Source organism: Passer domesticus, chromosome 1, assembly GCF_036417665.1.
Source record: "Passer domesticus isolate bPasDom1 chromosome 1, bPasDom1.hap1, whole genome shotgun sequence".
NCBI classification, from domain to species: domain Eukaryota; kingdom Metazoa; phylum Chordata; class Aves; order Passeriformes; family Passeridae; genus Passer; species Passer domesticus.
Window position 1 is genome coordinate 25333212 of NC_087474.1, and position 15953 is coordinate 25349164.

At 35.6% G+C, this 15953-nt stretch overlaps 1 long non-coding RNA gene across 1 annotated transcript; it reads left to right on the forward strand.

The window, feature by feature from the left end:
• The first annotated feature begins 3594 nt into the window (after positions 1–3594).
• LOC135287295 (uncharacterized) lies at positions 3595–15166 on the forward strand. Its single transcript, XR_010351052.1, has 4 exons — positions 3595–3768; positions 9463–9641; positions 10197–10298; positions 15054–15166. It is a non-coding gene; the product is annotated as an uncharacterized LOC135287295 (long non-coding RNA).
• The last annotated feature ends 787 nt before the right edge of the window (positions 15167–15953 follow it).

Below are 15953 nucleotides of genomic sequence, written 5' to 3' on the forward strand. Positions count from 1 at the left end.
CCATCCTTATAATTAGTTTCGTCTTAGAATGTATGATGCTATCACATTTGAATAATTTAGAGTGAATTATTTGCAAGCAGCCTGTGTGACTACAATTTAATAGGAAAACAGATAAACATGAAAGCATAATATTTTAAAAAACATTGCTTTGTAAATTAGCAGCCTCATTGCAGTAAAGTTTATTTTGCCAATGTTTTCAGTTTACCACGTAACTTTATCTATTATGCCCCTACCATGGGGGGCAAAAGCCCTGTGCTACAATAATCAGTGATCATGCAATCGTAATGATGATTTATGATTACTGATGGTGTCATTATCATCATAATTATAGGCTAGGAATTAATTTTCACAATTGGCAACTGAATGGTTTTCAACCATAGGCCGTTCCTTTGTGAGAAGAATTATTTGCAGATAATGATCATAAAGAATTGACTCATGAGAATGAGCCCCCCCAAAAAAAACCAATATTTAAATGTCTTGAGCAATAGTCACTTATTATTTTCATTAACTTTGTTTCCAGTGGTGATGGCCTGAATCAAAGGAAGTTTCATTGTTCCAAAAACTTTAACAAGTACATAGAATGGTCTCTTTCCACAATGCAATAGTAACAGGATGTTATCAGAAATAAAGAAATGTGTGTTTAACATATGTCTTCATTTAGTATTTTATCTTATCTGATTAGTTAAATTAGTGGACTCAAAATATTTCACAGTCCAAATTAATTTTTCATATCATGATTCCTGTGACTTCCTCGAAGCCAAATAATGATGTGTTTTGGGCCATCTCATTTCTTCAGCTACCTTGGGATTTGAGAGTTAGCATTTTCTTCTCCAGACCCATGCTGTTGGGCTGGTGTGACAGAGTTTTAACAAAGACACAACAAAAAAAAGTTGTTTCTGAGCTTTTTTTAACCAGATCAGGACAGGCATAGAGTCAGAAGGGAAGGAAGGCATTAAATTCAGTGGTGAAAGAAGGAGAGAAAATAAATATCCTCATCATATAGGGAAAACTCTAATGATTCGTAATATTCCAGGCTACGAATCTGGGTAGACTTCAGTCTTTCCTCCATTTGGCCTCATATAAAGCTCAAGTTCATGTTGTAAAGGAAGGTAATGTAATAAAGAGTGCAATAGATGTTGAAAAATTGTTGATCAAATTCAAGGCAAAAGAAGTTAGAAAGAGATAAGGAGTTGCAAAAAAGGAAATGGAACAAAAAAATTCATATTAAATTGACAAAGCTTCTGTACTTTTAATTTTTTTTGCAGAAGTTTTTATGAAGGTATCTCTTAAAATACCAAAAGTTTATAATACATGTTATTTTAAAGTACTAAATGTACATGCAGTAAACTAATTTTGAATATATGATTGTCAGAAATTGCTAATATAGGAGCCTTGAAAGAAGCTCTCGCTCTAAAAGCAGCGGTAACAGATATTAATATTATGAAAAATTATTAACTTTAGTCTGTTAAAAATCAGCATAGCTCATATCTAAACATGGCACTGAATTGAAAAGTACAAAAGATATGGCCTTTCTGAATAGCAAAAGATTAATGAGCATTCTACTTGGATGGATACTGTCTAAGGACAGTCATACAGTCATGTTTTGCACCATGTTAACAGTGCTTTCTAACACTAGGAAACAAACAACATAATGCCAACAAACAACAGATGATGAAAACAGCATTCTGTTATAAAGCAAGGGAGGAAATAGGCACTTCTCATGTATGTCTGGTTTTCCCACAGGGATTATGTATACTTTGGCCTTTTGTAGAGATGCTGATCTGTTCCAGTTTCTTAAAAATTCTTTGAAATAAAAATGTATTTAGGATAGGCTCATGGAAGCAGTAGATAAGGTTACTGGAACAGCTTTATCGTGAAACACAAGATTTAAATCTCCAGAACATGAGTAGTTGTGCATTTGAACCTTCCCTTCTGTTTTTGTTATACACCAACCCCCCACCTTTTTTTTTCCTAAATATAGTATGGTATTTCAATACTCTTCAGCACTTCAAAATGAATGGGTACAGTTCTGTATAATGAATACATTGAATCATCATTAAAAGTAATCTAAACAAAAAAATATTGCTGTGGGTGATAGACTGAACCAGTGTTAACTTCTTTGACTTTTTTGAAGGACAAAATCCAGGAGGTGACAGTTAGCATTTTTTTAATTACTTCCATCCTGATGATATCTGAAGTTTATAAAGTTGTATTACTCCCTTCACTGCCACAACAATTTTGTCACTTTCTTTTAATCAACAGTATTAACTGTATTGTTAATCTTGATAATAAATATATCAAAATAAATTTTTACATTAACTGTATTGTTTCAATAGAAGAATAAAAGGGATAGAGAATAACAGCTCTTAGAACAGCTGAAATTTAGGTATTTAGCTTTAAAGGATATTTCTAGTTGAAAATTTGCACCTAAATAATTTGTGTGTTCCTTAAAAGTGGTTTCAGTAGTTGATTATGTCAGGCTCCACTTGAACACTGCCTGTGACTAAACAGATTTTGCTGTAGATGATATTTTTATATAAAACTAATTTTTCTATTGAAGACTTCAGCAAAGAAAACACTGCAGAAAATAACAAACAGTAACCAAGCACACAGGTGAATGCTGGCACATAGGTACGTGCAGCTTCATAAGCTACTAAGTGCATAAATCAGCCATGACTGCCATTCCAAGGCATTTGAGGTATTCTGCTGATGGGTATGGATTGAACTGGATTGCTTCTCTGAAGTCTTTGAAAGTTACACTGGGTGAGATGGTGTTTGAGTGATGTTCTCAAGCAATAAGTTCCATACTTCTGTCCTGTGTCTTTGTCCATCGCACAGACTGTTTGAACCTTTGGCCTAGAATTGGCAGTGAGAGATGCACAGACTCATCACTGAGTGATAAAACTCCCACATCTGAGCTGGCATGCTGCTGCAGCCCATTGATGCTAACTCCTGTCCACCAGAAACGTACAAGCAATTCCCTGGAGGAAAAGGAATTTACAGGGAATAATTCTATAGCACACAGATGTTTTGTGGTACAGTGAAGCCCAGTGTTTCTCCTGAGGTGAAGTTTTTATTGTGATTTTCTTAGCTGTGCACGTTGTCACTATCCCATGCCTGCTCCTGCAGGTACAGGCCAGCCCAGGTTCATTGGTTTCTCATGTACAGGGCTCAGCTGCAGCTTCATTTGGCCAAGGAATTACGCCATATCATTCCTTCCAGAAGTGAATGACAGATGAGCAGTTTGGCCACATGTTTTCGGGAGAGAAATACTTTCCACATTCTAGGCTGCTTAAAAAAAAATCCAGTTCCTTTAGTGTTTAATAACCTATACAGATCTCATTTCTTGTTTTTCACAGAATATTCTGAGTTGGAAGGGACCCACAAGGATCACTGAGTACAACTCTTAAGTGAATGGCTCATATGGAGATAGAGCCAACAACCTCCGGGTCATTAGCACCATGCTTTCTAACCTGAGACCTCTGCATAGTCTCATGCATTTAAAGTTATAGCAGGCTCTAAAACTCTTATTTCCTATATTTACCTTTTTTCCTTTCTGTTTTCTTTCTGAAAAAGAAGGGCCTCGAGGGGAATTCTTATGAGGAGGGGCTGAGGTCACTTGGTCTGTTCAGCCTGGAGAGGAGGAGACTCAGGGGAGACCTCATTGTAGTTACAACCTCCTGTGAGGGGAGCAGGTGGGGCAGGCACTGATCTCTTCTCTGTGGTGACAGTGACAGAACCCAAGAAAACAGCGTGAAACTGAGTCAGGTAAGGTTTGGGCTGGATATCAGGAAAAGGTTCTTCACCCAGAGGGTGGCTGGGCTCCGGAACAGCTCCCCAGGGAAGTGGTCACAGCACCAAGCCTGACAGAGTTCAAGAAGGGTTTAGGCAACGCTCTGAGACACACCATGTGACTTTTGAAGATACTCTGTGTACTGCTGAATTTTTTTTTTCAATGATCTTTATGTGTCCCTTCCAACTAAGAATATTCTATGTTTTTATGTTAAGAATGTTTCTTTACATCATTAAAGTAAATAAATAAATCTGCTAACTGATAAGAATCATTTTACTGTCCTGAAGCCCCTTGAGCTGATTCGTATCCCAGTCCTTTTCAATTTTTCTGTTCTCAGATAAAAATGGTAGCTTGGTCAGAACGTTTAATTTTTAGTGAATGTCAAGCTAAATGCCTGCAACAACTACCAAATTGTCTATTTGTTTATGTTTTGATTGTATTGAAACAACACTGAGAAAATCTTTCAGTATTAAGCCAGCATATTTTGATTTCTCCATACAGACATGATTTTCTTACATGAATTAGTTTTTTCCATCTCTTGCTTAGAACAACGTACATACTTTGACCACCAGTGTGACTAACACTATCACCAAAATTGTAAGTAAATCTGTATTCCTTTATAAAATAGTTTTCTTATCTTACCTCATCTTCATTCACTAAGCCTAGTTCATCCCCTTCTAAAGGATTTATTTTCTGCCTACATTGAGGGAATGCTGTTTGAAATATTTCCTTTGGACAACAAAGAAGCTATGAAGTATAAGTATTTAAATCTGGTTAACATTTGTTTCTGTAATGTCATTTCAGCAAATGTAAAATAAATTTCCTCTATTTTCAAAGCCAGTCATATAAGAGGGAGCTGAACAAAAAAGAGCCCTCCACATGCATCACAATTCTCTTCTCGCTGCAGCCATTTCTGATATGCTTAGGTGATACATCCATCCTCATTAGATACTGTTCTTCTTTATGGGCAGGCTATCTTGAACAATCAACTTTACTAGACCTTACACAAGTTAAAAAAATAACCTAGCTTGGTTCCTTTAGATCCTTAATACATTGTTTCCTGTCCCTTCTTCCAATTAATGCCATCTTTTCCAAATCACTGGAGACTTCATGTTTAATTTCCTGTGTGTTTGTATAGGCCAGAATATGTTGAATTAATTTCTTTTGGCATAAAATAGTTCAGTTACAGTACATATATAGATAGTAAGATATGTTCCTGTTTCCTTAATCTTCTTGCCCAAACAAATATATTTTACACAATGAGTACCCTAAAATGTAAATCTTCTATATTAAAAATTGATATAATATTAATAATATCACCTTTACATAATATACAGTTTTCTACAATGACTATCAATATTTGTAAATAATAGCTTCTAAAATTATTTTCTGTATTAGTATATACATATATGTGAAATTCAGCAGCAAAATACAGCAACAAAGGTGAAGAAACTGGAAACTTCAATGAACACTTGATAATTGATTGTGATGAATCACAAAGACAAAACTGATCTATAGTACCTAAACCTACAAAAAAACCCTCCAATTCTCAGGATATCACTTAAGTACATGTGTAGATATAAAAACATTAACATTACATATGCTCAGGTATTTTGCTTTAATTAAGGATTCATTTTAGTGTATTTAAGGTAATTGATTTGCAGTCTCATCACCATTATTACAATTCATTACATTTTCATGCCTGGATATTTGACATAGCTAAACAGAACAGTCAGTAAACAAGCAAACAAATCAATATCTGAATAGGAAAATAAAAAAAAAAAAGTTTCTACTCTTTGGCACATATATTTGGAATTCTTATTTATTTCCAAACTCAGAGCTGCTTGCAATGCCTTTCAGTTATTTTTCTGCCGTCTATAATTTTCTAAGCTTAGCCTAATTCTTCTACACCTGTTTTCTTCTTTGTATGAGAGCTCTTATTAATTCTGATATTTTGTGGAAGTATATTTCTTCTGCTTTTTGTATTTTGGGCATTGGAGTAGAAAATGGCTTTCAGTTTTGATCTCTACTCTGTCTCATCAATTGTAGAGTCAATCTTCCATAGGTTTCTAGTATATTTTGTCATTCCTGGTTCCTATTTCTAATCTGTAGTAACAGAGTCTGTATTTTGTTAGAGCAGAATATCTGCATTTAAAAGTAAGATTGATATAGAAAATTTGTGTGAAGATTTCTCTTCACTCTCACAATCCAGGCTTTTATTGAACACACAAAAAAAAAATAGGAAAAAGGTTGTGTTTCTGTTTATGTACAGTTGCATATCTTATATCAAATTAATCTTTTGCCATACACAAGAATTTTAAACATGGCATGGTTTTACCTACAGTCTTTTCCTCAACTTGCTTTAATGTCTAGTTAGAATTCACATCAGGAAAGATAATGATTTGTCCTTTTTGCGGATGCTCATTTAGCATAAGTGCAAGACTGTCTCAAGTCACTGTGTACATCCATTTTAATTCGGCGCAGTGGTTTTGCATATTGTTACTGGTATGCTGCTCCTCAAGAATGCAGTGCAGACATACCTCTGGTGAGAGTTTTAAAGTTAATTAGCATGGCACTGGCAGCTGTCTAGGCATGGTAGCAGGGAACACCACAGAGGCTAAATTACCATTCTTCTCAGGCAGTTTTTCAGGAGATCAGACTTCACTTCAGCTGAACTCTGTGCTGTTGCAGCTCCTCTCCTTCTGCATGTCTCAGTAAGCCTGTGAAAATCTAGCTCAGACTTCTGTAGTTTGCCATGTAGAGACGCTGAAAATGCTACATACCAACCACTGATTATCAATAGGGCAGATTATTTGTAGTCCCAAACAAGTTTGTTTCTGAAAATTTAGCTAAAGAATTGAACAAAACCACATGCCACCACTAAGTTAGCACTAATATAATTTATGTCTACCCTGGTGAAAACTCTGATGTCTCCGTGAAACTTCTGTGGACCAGATCATTTGAAAGGAACAGGTTATACAAGTAAATGAGGAGTTATGTTAGCTCAACTGGTCAATTTGCAGCAACACCAGAACCAGTTTTATTTCAACAGGAATCAGCAGGTCTCATTTTCTCTCAAACAGATTTTCCCACGCCCTTTCTTGAAGAATGAGTGGAAGCCAGTGAAAAACACTGTCTTGCCAGTAGTAAGAATGATTTGATGCATATCCACAAGGACTTCCACCCTGAGAGAGATGCATCCTCCTGTTTCTGGCCAAACTGAATACTTAGGTTTCCACAGGAAATTAAAAAACCCATAAAATTAAGTTATTTTGTATTATCTTCTAAAACAAATGAGTCTAGGGCTAAGTCTTGTGAAAATTTCTAGTGTATTGCTGAACTTCTGTAAGTAATGATGTTGGCCGTGTTCCAGCCTTTAATGTTTTCTCTTTGGCTTAATAATCTCACAAAAATATCCACTAAATTAATCTGTTTTCTAACTCTTTTTAGAGATCTTGGGCTTGAATATACATGCTCTGGTCTTAGAGTGATAGAATTGTGCAAGTTTCAAACCTTTTAATAATCATTAATTCTGTTATCAAGATACTTTCTATTTTCTTCTATTTTTGTCCCATTAAATCTAATTTCTGATGTAGGTAAATGTTCATTGATTTTATTTCTACAAGCTGGGCTTAAGTAATTGCTTAACATCCTTTCTTTTTTCTTTTCCTGTGTCTGTCTAATTCCATGCTAATCATTCTTCTAAAGGTGACTTTTTCCTCTGTTACCAATCCACAGAAGTGGACAGGATATTCTTAATCATTTATGTGAAAAAATCTTGGCTGAACCATCATTTTAAGTATTTTTTTAATGGAAGATCTCTTTCTTTCTTTTTTGCTCTGATTCAATTGCCTGAAATTTACCTCACTGAAAAATTCAGATATAATATTATGATTTCAAATCAAGAGAAACTGTAATTCAAATCATGGTCAGAATTATTTCAGAAACTGTCCTGTTCTTCATAGAGTATGAAGAAAATCTTATTGCCTCCTACCTGATTTTTGGGTTCTGTGTTAAACTTTTCCAGCACCTTAACATTTGTTTATAGCTTCTTTTAATTTCATATTTGATGGCTCTGCAGAAATAAATATAAAATATATATAACAGAGTAGCCCTGCTACATTTATTTTATAGCAACCAATTACTTTGTCTCTGTGACTATTCTTTCCGTTTTCCACATTTCAGACATTTTGCACTAGGGCTAAGCTTAGCCTCAACATCATGAAGGCCAGAGCTGGCTCCAGGCTCCAACAAACAATTCCTGTTTTGGAGCAAGAGCTGGGGTATTTGACCTCAGTGGGAAGTGCCAGAGAATATAAATTTTTGAAGTAATAACATCACCAGTGTGATTAGTGTGAAGCAGTGCAGTTGAAATGGAACAATTAACACCACTGGTATTTATTACATAATCACCTCCAGGTTACAGCGGTAACTCCTTATGGAAGTGAATGAGACATTCCATACATTCTCAGTCTGGTTTTGTTATTCTACTTGGTAGGTTTTTACATTCTATTCTTATATGGAAGGACACCTTTCCAGTCCTATAGAACTTTAATTTTAAACAGAAAGAAACCCAAAGGAGATGATCCATTATTATTATTAGTTTTTGATATCATAATTCTAGATTAGCTGTATTTTGTACTTTATGATGCTCACAATATGAAAAAAATCTACTTTCTTTTTACACTTTCCTTTCACTTTTTATCATTCATCTAACAGAAGTAATAATAATTTTTCCTTTATAATAGTTTTGACCTGTTTTATTAGTGGATGTTTCCTTTTATCACAGAAATTGCTATTGTAATGAACTCTAACACATCTTTGTTACATTCTCACCAGAATGCCTAATAAATTACTGAGGTTTTTGATAGACATGTCTTTGTGAAATGAGATAAAACAGCAGGGAGCAGAGTTTGTGTTGTCCTTTCACAGATCTCTGTGTTTTACATCTCAGTAAACTCAATATCCAGAAAACTGCTTTCAGAGATACCAGTTTTCCATTCTGTCCTATTACATACTCTGCCTGACACAATTATGCATGTTTCCTAAGGATTCTTTTGATGTGCATGCTCTTCAGTAGGTGACAGATTTCCCATCATAATGTACAGGGAGAAATAGGATCACAGGCTGAAACTGGTGGGAGGTGGATCAAAAACACAGCACTGAAAAATATAGCTGAAAAATATAAACCAAAGATATTTAGGAGCTCAGAGTTCCTGTGTTCTGATTGTAGAACCTCTGGAAATACTATTTCCTTATTATTCCTTTAAGAATGATACCATTAGTGTGTAACAAGGATAGGATAAATACAGAGCTCATATTTTACACTAAAGAGTTTCTTAGATGAGGAGACTGTCTTCATAAGATATTGGCACCTATGGATCCAGTACTGCAAGATTAACGAGCACTACTAGACAAATTCTTCTAAAATATGGTCCTATTTGGTGTTTCTTGTCTACAAATGGGATCAAGATAGTCTTCTGATAAGTGTATTCCTTTGCCATTAGTGATATGTTATTAATTTTTTCTAATGGAGCATTAGAAAAGTTTATTCTGGAAGAAGAAAGTTTATTTTTGATGAAGTCCAAGTACCTTATGGAAAACTTTTAGTGAAGTCTAAATGTGCCATAGGCCAACCTTGAAGTAGGCTGCATGGTCTTTTTTTACAGGATTTTCCTGCTCTTAAGGGATCCAAAATGCAGTGGTGACCTTTTTGCATGGACTGCCTTTGGTGTCTGAGTGCCTACAGAACAGGAACAGGAAACGTGGAAGGACTGGGAAGTCTGGGCAATTTGAAGGAGGAGTGTTTGGGGCTTTCTGGCTCTCTCTGCCTTCTGCTTTGCAGTCAGTGAGAATCAGAGAACTATGATTTGAATTGCTGCCCAGCACCTTGCTCCTCATATTTGGGTCTTGGAAGGTCTGTGAGAGTACCATGAGCTGCTGCTGGATCCCATGACTCCCCAGTGAAAAATTTGTGCCACACAAGGAGGCTGTTTCAATTCCTGAGGAGCCAAACACCATGGACCATTCATCAACCCAGATTTTTGGTTTTTGGAGAAGTAAGGTAGAGTCAGTTCATCTGAATTTAAAAACAAACAAAAAAAGCAAAAAGACAAACTTCTTACTTTGACTAGAAAGCTATCAAGCTAAGTTTCATTCTCAGATGAAGGAAAAGGTTAGAAAAGTGGGAGCCTTGTATAAAATACTGATGTAGTATTCTGATCAAAAATCTGCATGACTCTATCTATTTTATTTTAAATTTGGCACTGTCTCAAGTCATACACTGCTTTACTGAAGCCACTGTCTGTCTTTGGTGAAGCCATTCATCCTGGAAATAACCCTGTAAAGCGCTATGGTATACATATATGTGAACTCCAATATTTTTCTCTACTTCCTTTTGTAGATGCCCTTTGCTGCTTTTGGTTCAATGTAGGGGCAGAATGGCTGAGGAGGTACCACAGGTGCACTGCTACCAGCACGTTACTGTTAGTTTGGACTACATCAGGTAAAATCTGCTATGTCTTTTTGATACTTTGGTGAACTGCAAATTTCCATCTCTTCTACCAAGACATCTGCTGATAAAAGCTGAATAAGCAATGGCATAAAAGCTGTCCATGGAAGTGTTAAAAAAATAAAGCAGGCACATTTCAGAAGGTGTTAGTTACTAGAATTTTACATTCAGGATACTCAAGAACTTAGAAATGTTCTGGTTTGCTTTGTTCTCTGGTAGTGAAATGTTTGATTCATGCTATTGTGTTTTGGGTGGATACTGAAGCCATTTTTCCAGCAAGAATTTCCTCCAGTTTATTGTTGCCATTTCAATTAAATCTAAGCTGAATTGAGTTGTCAGTAAAATTGGCTGTGTTTTTTTGTGTTTTGCTGTTTTTTTTTAATTCATCCCTGGACTGCTAAAAGTTATTGCTTCAAACAATATACTATGACTACTATTGGGTGCTTATAGCTAAGATGTGTAAACAGAATGTACCAAGGTCATCCCTGGCACAACTCACTGGAATTCAGCATTGTCACACCAGGAGTGAATTTGGCTCAATATTTTGGCATTAGCAGGAAAGGTCATTCCTGCAGTTTGCCCTCGCTATAGAAAGAGTGATCAAAAAGTTTTCCATTTTATTTCCCTTTTGATGGTCACATTAAATCTTATTACACTGTTGGTACTTACCTCACTGGAGTGTCTGTGGGTTTTCTTTATAGGCAAAGCTTTCATCCCTGGACATCCATAAATAACTCTATTCACCACACTTTCTCCCACAGCATTTGAGTTATGCTTCCAAGTTGAGACAAGTGTTAGCTTGCTTGCTCTGCAGATGGATTTTTGCTTCATTTCTGTCCACTTCAGAGGTTGCCAATTTAGAAAAGTTTTCTACCCCAGGATCTTCCATTCCAATCAGCTCCATCTGCATGCTTTCTCCTGCACCATGTCTTTGAGAGGGCACTTTTCCAACTTTTCTGATTAAAGTGGATACACTACTGTAGATACAGAGCTGTTGAAAGCAGAGGCTACTGCTGCAAATTCACTTCTTAAATTTGTTGGTTTTTTTTTTTTTTCCTGAAACAGATGCCACAATAAAAAGAGGAAAAGTGCTAAGTGCATATTTTTTAAATGAAAGGGTTAGTATTTATGTACTTGGGAAAGTTATGACTCAGTTGTATATTATTCAGGATTTTATTTGTGTAAGTTACTTTCTGATTAGTTATTGATTATAATCAGAACCTTTGGAGCTAAATGTGCAATATAGCTAATAAGCAGGTCTTCTGCAGATGAAGAGGATCCTTAAATATAATTTTGATGCACTTGACGCTTTCTATTTATTGAACTTTGTCACAAATGGCAAATTGCAGCAGGCCATTGAAACTAAAGCAGTAGCAGCGTATTTGCAGTATTTCTGTAAGCAGAGAAATGACAGAATATTAAAAAAGGTCTTGTTTTTCAGTATCCAAAGTTAAAGCAATAAAAAGGCTTTTCAAAATATCCATTTCTATCTAACTCAGTTAGATACAGGCTGGTTAAATCTCATGCACTGACTAAGATTCTTGTAATGGGTACATATTCTCCCCCATTGGCTGTGGGGTCAGAACAGGGAAGAAAGCTCATGAGGCTGTCCCTGCTGTCAGCCAGGAGGGTTCTGGTCAAGGCATATTTCCCAGCTTCATGAAGATGTTACTCCTACCCTACCAAGCCACCTGGGCTTCAGATAACAGCTTATCAGAAGACTAAAAGCACCAGGTGTTTGTCCAGTACGTGTGCCCACAAGGGAGGTGCTTGGGTATTCCCATGTACACCTGAACATATATTAACTCACTGAATTCTGTGTTTTGTGGGATCTCCACCAGTAAGAAGAAGGAGAATGAACAGGATGAAGTCTGGATCCATGGGTGGTGACTATCTTTCTACTTAATCTGTCTTTCACTCTCTTTCTCTCTCCCCCCTTAGTCTTTATTTTTCTATTTCTTTATCTCTCTCTCTCTCTCTCTCTCTCTCTCTCTCTCTCTCTCCCTCACATCTACTGCTAAACGACATCTGTGCTTTTGACTTTGGCATATGCCCTTGTTTGCACCTTAATTCAGGCAGAAGCATGTCTCTCTAATGATGGGATCTTAACAGTAGGAACAAGGCACAAAGGATTAATGCTGCCTGGTCTATCAGCCTGTGGGAAAACAGAAGGGTGCTGTGGAACTGGCTGCAGAGTGCTCCAGGCAGTAGATCTGGCTGCTTTTTAGATGCCTTTGTCATCTAAAAAGCTTAGAACTTATTTGCTGGCAGCAGACATAGAGGTCAAAAATATGCACTGAATCTGCCAAAGGACTCCTCTGAAGTTAATGGGAGTCTTTCAGTGGGTTTTGGCTTAAGACATTGTGTATCAGTGAGTTAGAAATCTGTTTTCTACCATGAGTTTTGGCCAAGAAAATTATACTAGGCTATAAAAAAATAATATATAAATATTTATAATATAATCTCTCTCATGAGATAACATTGCATTAATATTCACTATAAATAAGCATCCTACTGACAAGATTAGATAAAACTTTGGCAAAAACAAATTTATTGTCTAAAGAAGCCAATGGAAATCAAATCCAAGGTAAATTTTTTCCAGAATTTTCAGTTCCACCAAAAGTTATCAAAGTTGCCTTTTTTGGAAGTATATAATCTTTCTGCTGCTTTTCATTTGCATTTGAATCAATCAAAGCATGGAAAGTGAAACAGTCAAAATTGCAGCATAGTACATAACCCAGACAGTAAGTCTGTAAATAAACATGAATTTATTTCAGGGACAAACTGAGTCTCTTTAAAAATTGCACATTCTTTGATGAACTTTGTCCAAACTTTTTATCTTAGAATTAAAAAAAAATGAAATTCCAAAAGTGGTTAAATATAGCTCAGATTTTGAAATAAAATGTACTATTTGCCTTCTTAATGAAAAAGGGTGTAATACCACAACAAAAACGTATACAACTAATACAAACTCCACCAGTACTCCTTTGCTGAAAGACTTTCATCTGAAGTTTTTTACATCTCGTTTCATCTCTGTTAGTTAATTCAAAATTCATGGCATGTTTTCCCTGCATCTTAGTTGTGAAATTTTTTGATGACAATCATAAATCCCTGACTACTCAATATATTATCTGCGAAATCTTTTGAAATTACCTTTTGAACACACAGGAAGAAATTTATAAGACAAATGGAGAAATTTTTTACTAAAAGCCCACCAGAAACATATAGGCTTCAGCTATCCTGGTCAGTGGAAAGGAGGCTATGGTGTAAACAGGGTAAAATAATGTAAGAAATTGTAAAAAATACCTGTTAAATTAGATTCATATGTTGCACTGCCAGTCTGGAAGGACTGGAGTCTCTCTAGACTGAGGATCCAGCTTTGTATTCATCCTCCTGTCTAGAATTCATAAGACACTGACAAGTCACCCCAGATGATAAGTACCAGACTAGGTGATCATTCCATCTTCTCATTCTGGAAAGTGCCTGCCTCAGACTGCCCATGCAATCAAAATAAATAAGAGTCTTGGGATTTTAACTCTTGTACACTCCATGGTCTTTTCTGTTTTGTATGAGGAGGAGATACCATGGATGCAAAGAAAAATGTTTTCTAAATGCCTCAATTTAATTCTGATCTGTATTTTATATGAGCCAAATGTTAAGTCTAGAAGGGGTGTCATTAACTTATTTGGAGCTGGGTTAGAGCTTTATAGTATCTTTTCACTTTCTGAAAGCTTGAAATCTCATTTAATTACGTCAGAGTTTTTAATTCTAGCAGGGGTAAACCTAGACAATATTAATAATGTATAATAACTAGGGGCATTTATGAAGTGAAATTCATATCCTTCACATCCATGGATTTACTGGTTACAATTCTTACCTGTATCTTGTATGACAAAGCAGAAAGACTTTCCCACAAATACAGTCATTTAAATTGCCAAACACTCTTGAGTTGACTCTACTTGTACCTTTGCACCTTACTGACTTTTTCTCTTACTCCTAGGCTGGTTCTTAGTTTCAGGATGAATGATTTGTAAGCTGACTCTCTGTATCGTAACCACAATGTGTTATCTACTTTATGTACTTTCTTTTTAATTGAAGAATTTTCAATCATACTGACAAAGTATGACTGGATGGTTAAGTGGTGTCTGGGACTGATGTCAGACCAATAGATCCTTCTCAAAGTACAAGGATGTAATTCTCTCACTCTGTGTACGTGTGTGTTTTACATTACACTGGATGGAGATTTGCCTGTATATGGTTAAAATTTTAAAATACTTTGGAGCTATAAAGCTCCAAAGCTATAGACCTGGACAATAATATTTACAGTATATTTATCTTTTTGAATTAACTTTAATTTTTGTTTAAAAGGAATCAAAATAGACAGAATTCTGTCAAACAAAGCAAGCAAACAAACAAACCCCAAACAAAAACAAGCAGAAAAACCCAGATCAACACAAAACCAAACCAAAAGAACCCATGAAACCCAAAAGAAAATTTCCTTATGAGTCTTATGTTTTTGATTAAGAACAAATAAATCTTTGTCATGGAAAACATATCATATAACGTACGTACATCTTTCTGTCATGCATATATGTGCGTTAACAGTAGAGCACTGCCAGGCTGCTAATTGCAAAGTCTCTCTGCACGTTGTGTTTTAAAAATCCACTAACTTTGAAGAATTAGAACAATCTTCAGCAGATTATTAAAATCTGTATCTGTATAACAAATTTGGTTTCTTTCCTGTAATAGGAAAGGTGTGCATTTTTTTCCTCATCGCTTTAAAAGTGACAACTGATTGCTTGAAAGACAGTGGTGAACCATACCTAGGTACCTTGGAAAGGAAGGCCATTGTTATAAAGAGGTAAGGATAATCTCCTAGGAATTGAAGCATCATTTTACAAAAATATAAGGTAAAATGCTCTCCAATGAAATTTTGATGATTGACTTGAATGCTCTGATTTATAGTTGCTTAATATTGTGAGAAAAATTGCAAAATTATTGACAGTGGTACATAAAATCTCAGTGTTTCAAAACAGAGACAATATGACAAGCCTTTGAAGTTATTTTTATAAGTTTCAGTCCCTTGGTCTTGGAATTCAGATGACATTGTTGACAGCATGAAGTACAATTTAGAAAAAAAACCCCAAAACAGCTAAAAAGATAAAATAAACAAAGGGAGAATGAATCTTATCTAAGATCCTGGTACATATTCTCTTTAATTGTATGTGTGTGCGTGTGTGTGTGTGTGTATGTACATACATATATATATAGATATATATACACACACATAACAGGTCCAGAACCGTGACAGGTTACAGAAAAGTGCCGATTATAAATTCTAAAAGCAGAGCTTGTGTCTATAAAAGGAATGAAATTAAATAGAAACCATAGATGTAAGCAATAACAAGGCAAAACAAAAAGAGATTTTGAAAACCAAGTTCCTTAAGACTTTGCAACACAGAAAAAAAATCCTGGCTGCCTGTCAGAGAATCTGTAGCACTTATATACAGATCAAGATTTAAAATGAGCTCTCAAGGAAGATGAGGATGCCACAGAAAAAGAAAATTAATGATTCCACTCAGTGTTCTGTTTAGAGGGGTTTACAAGAGTCTAGATCCTCTGGGTGGGATAGGACAGATGAATTCTTTT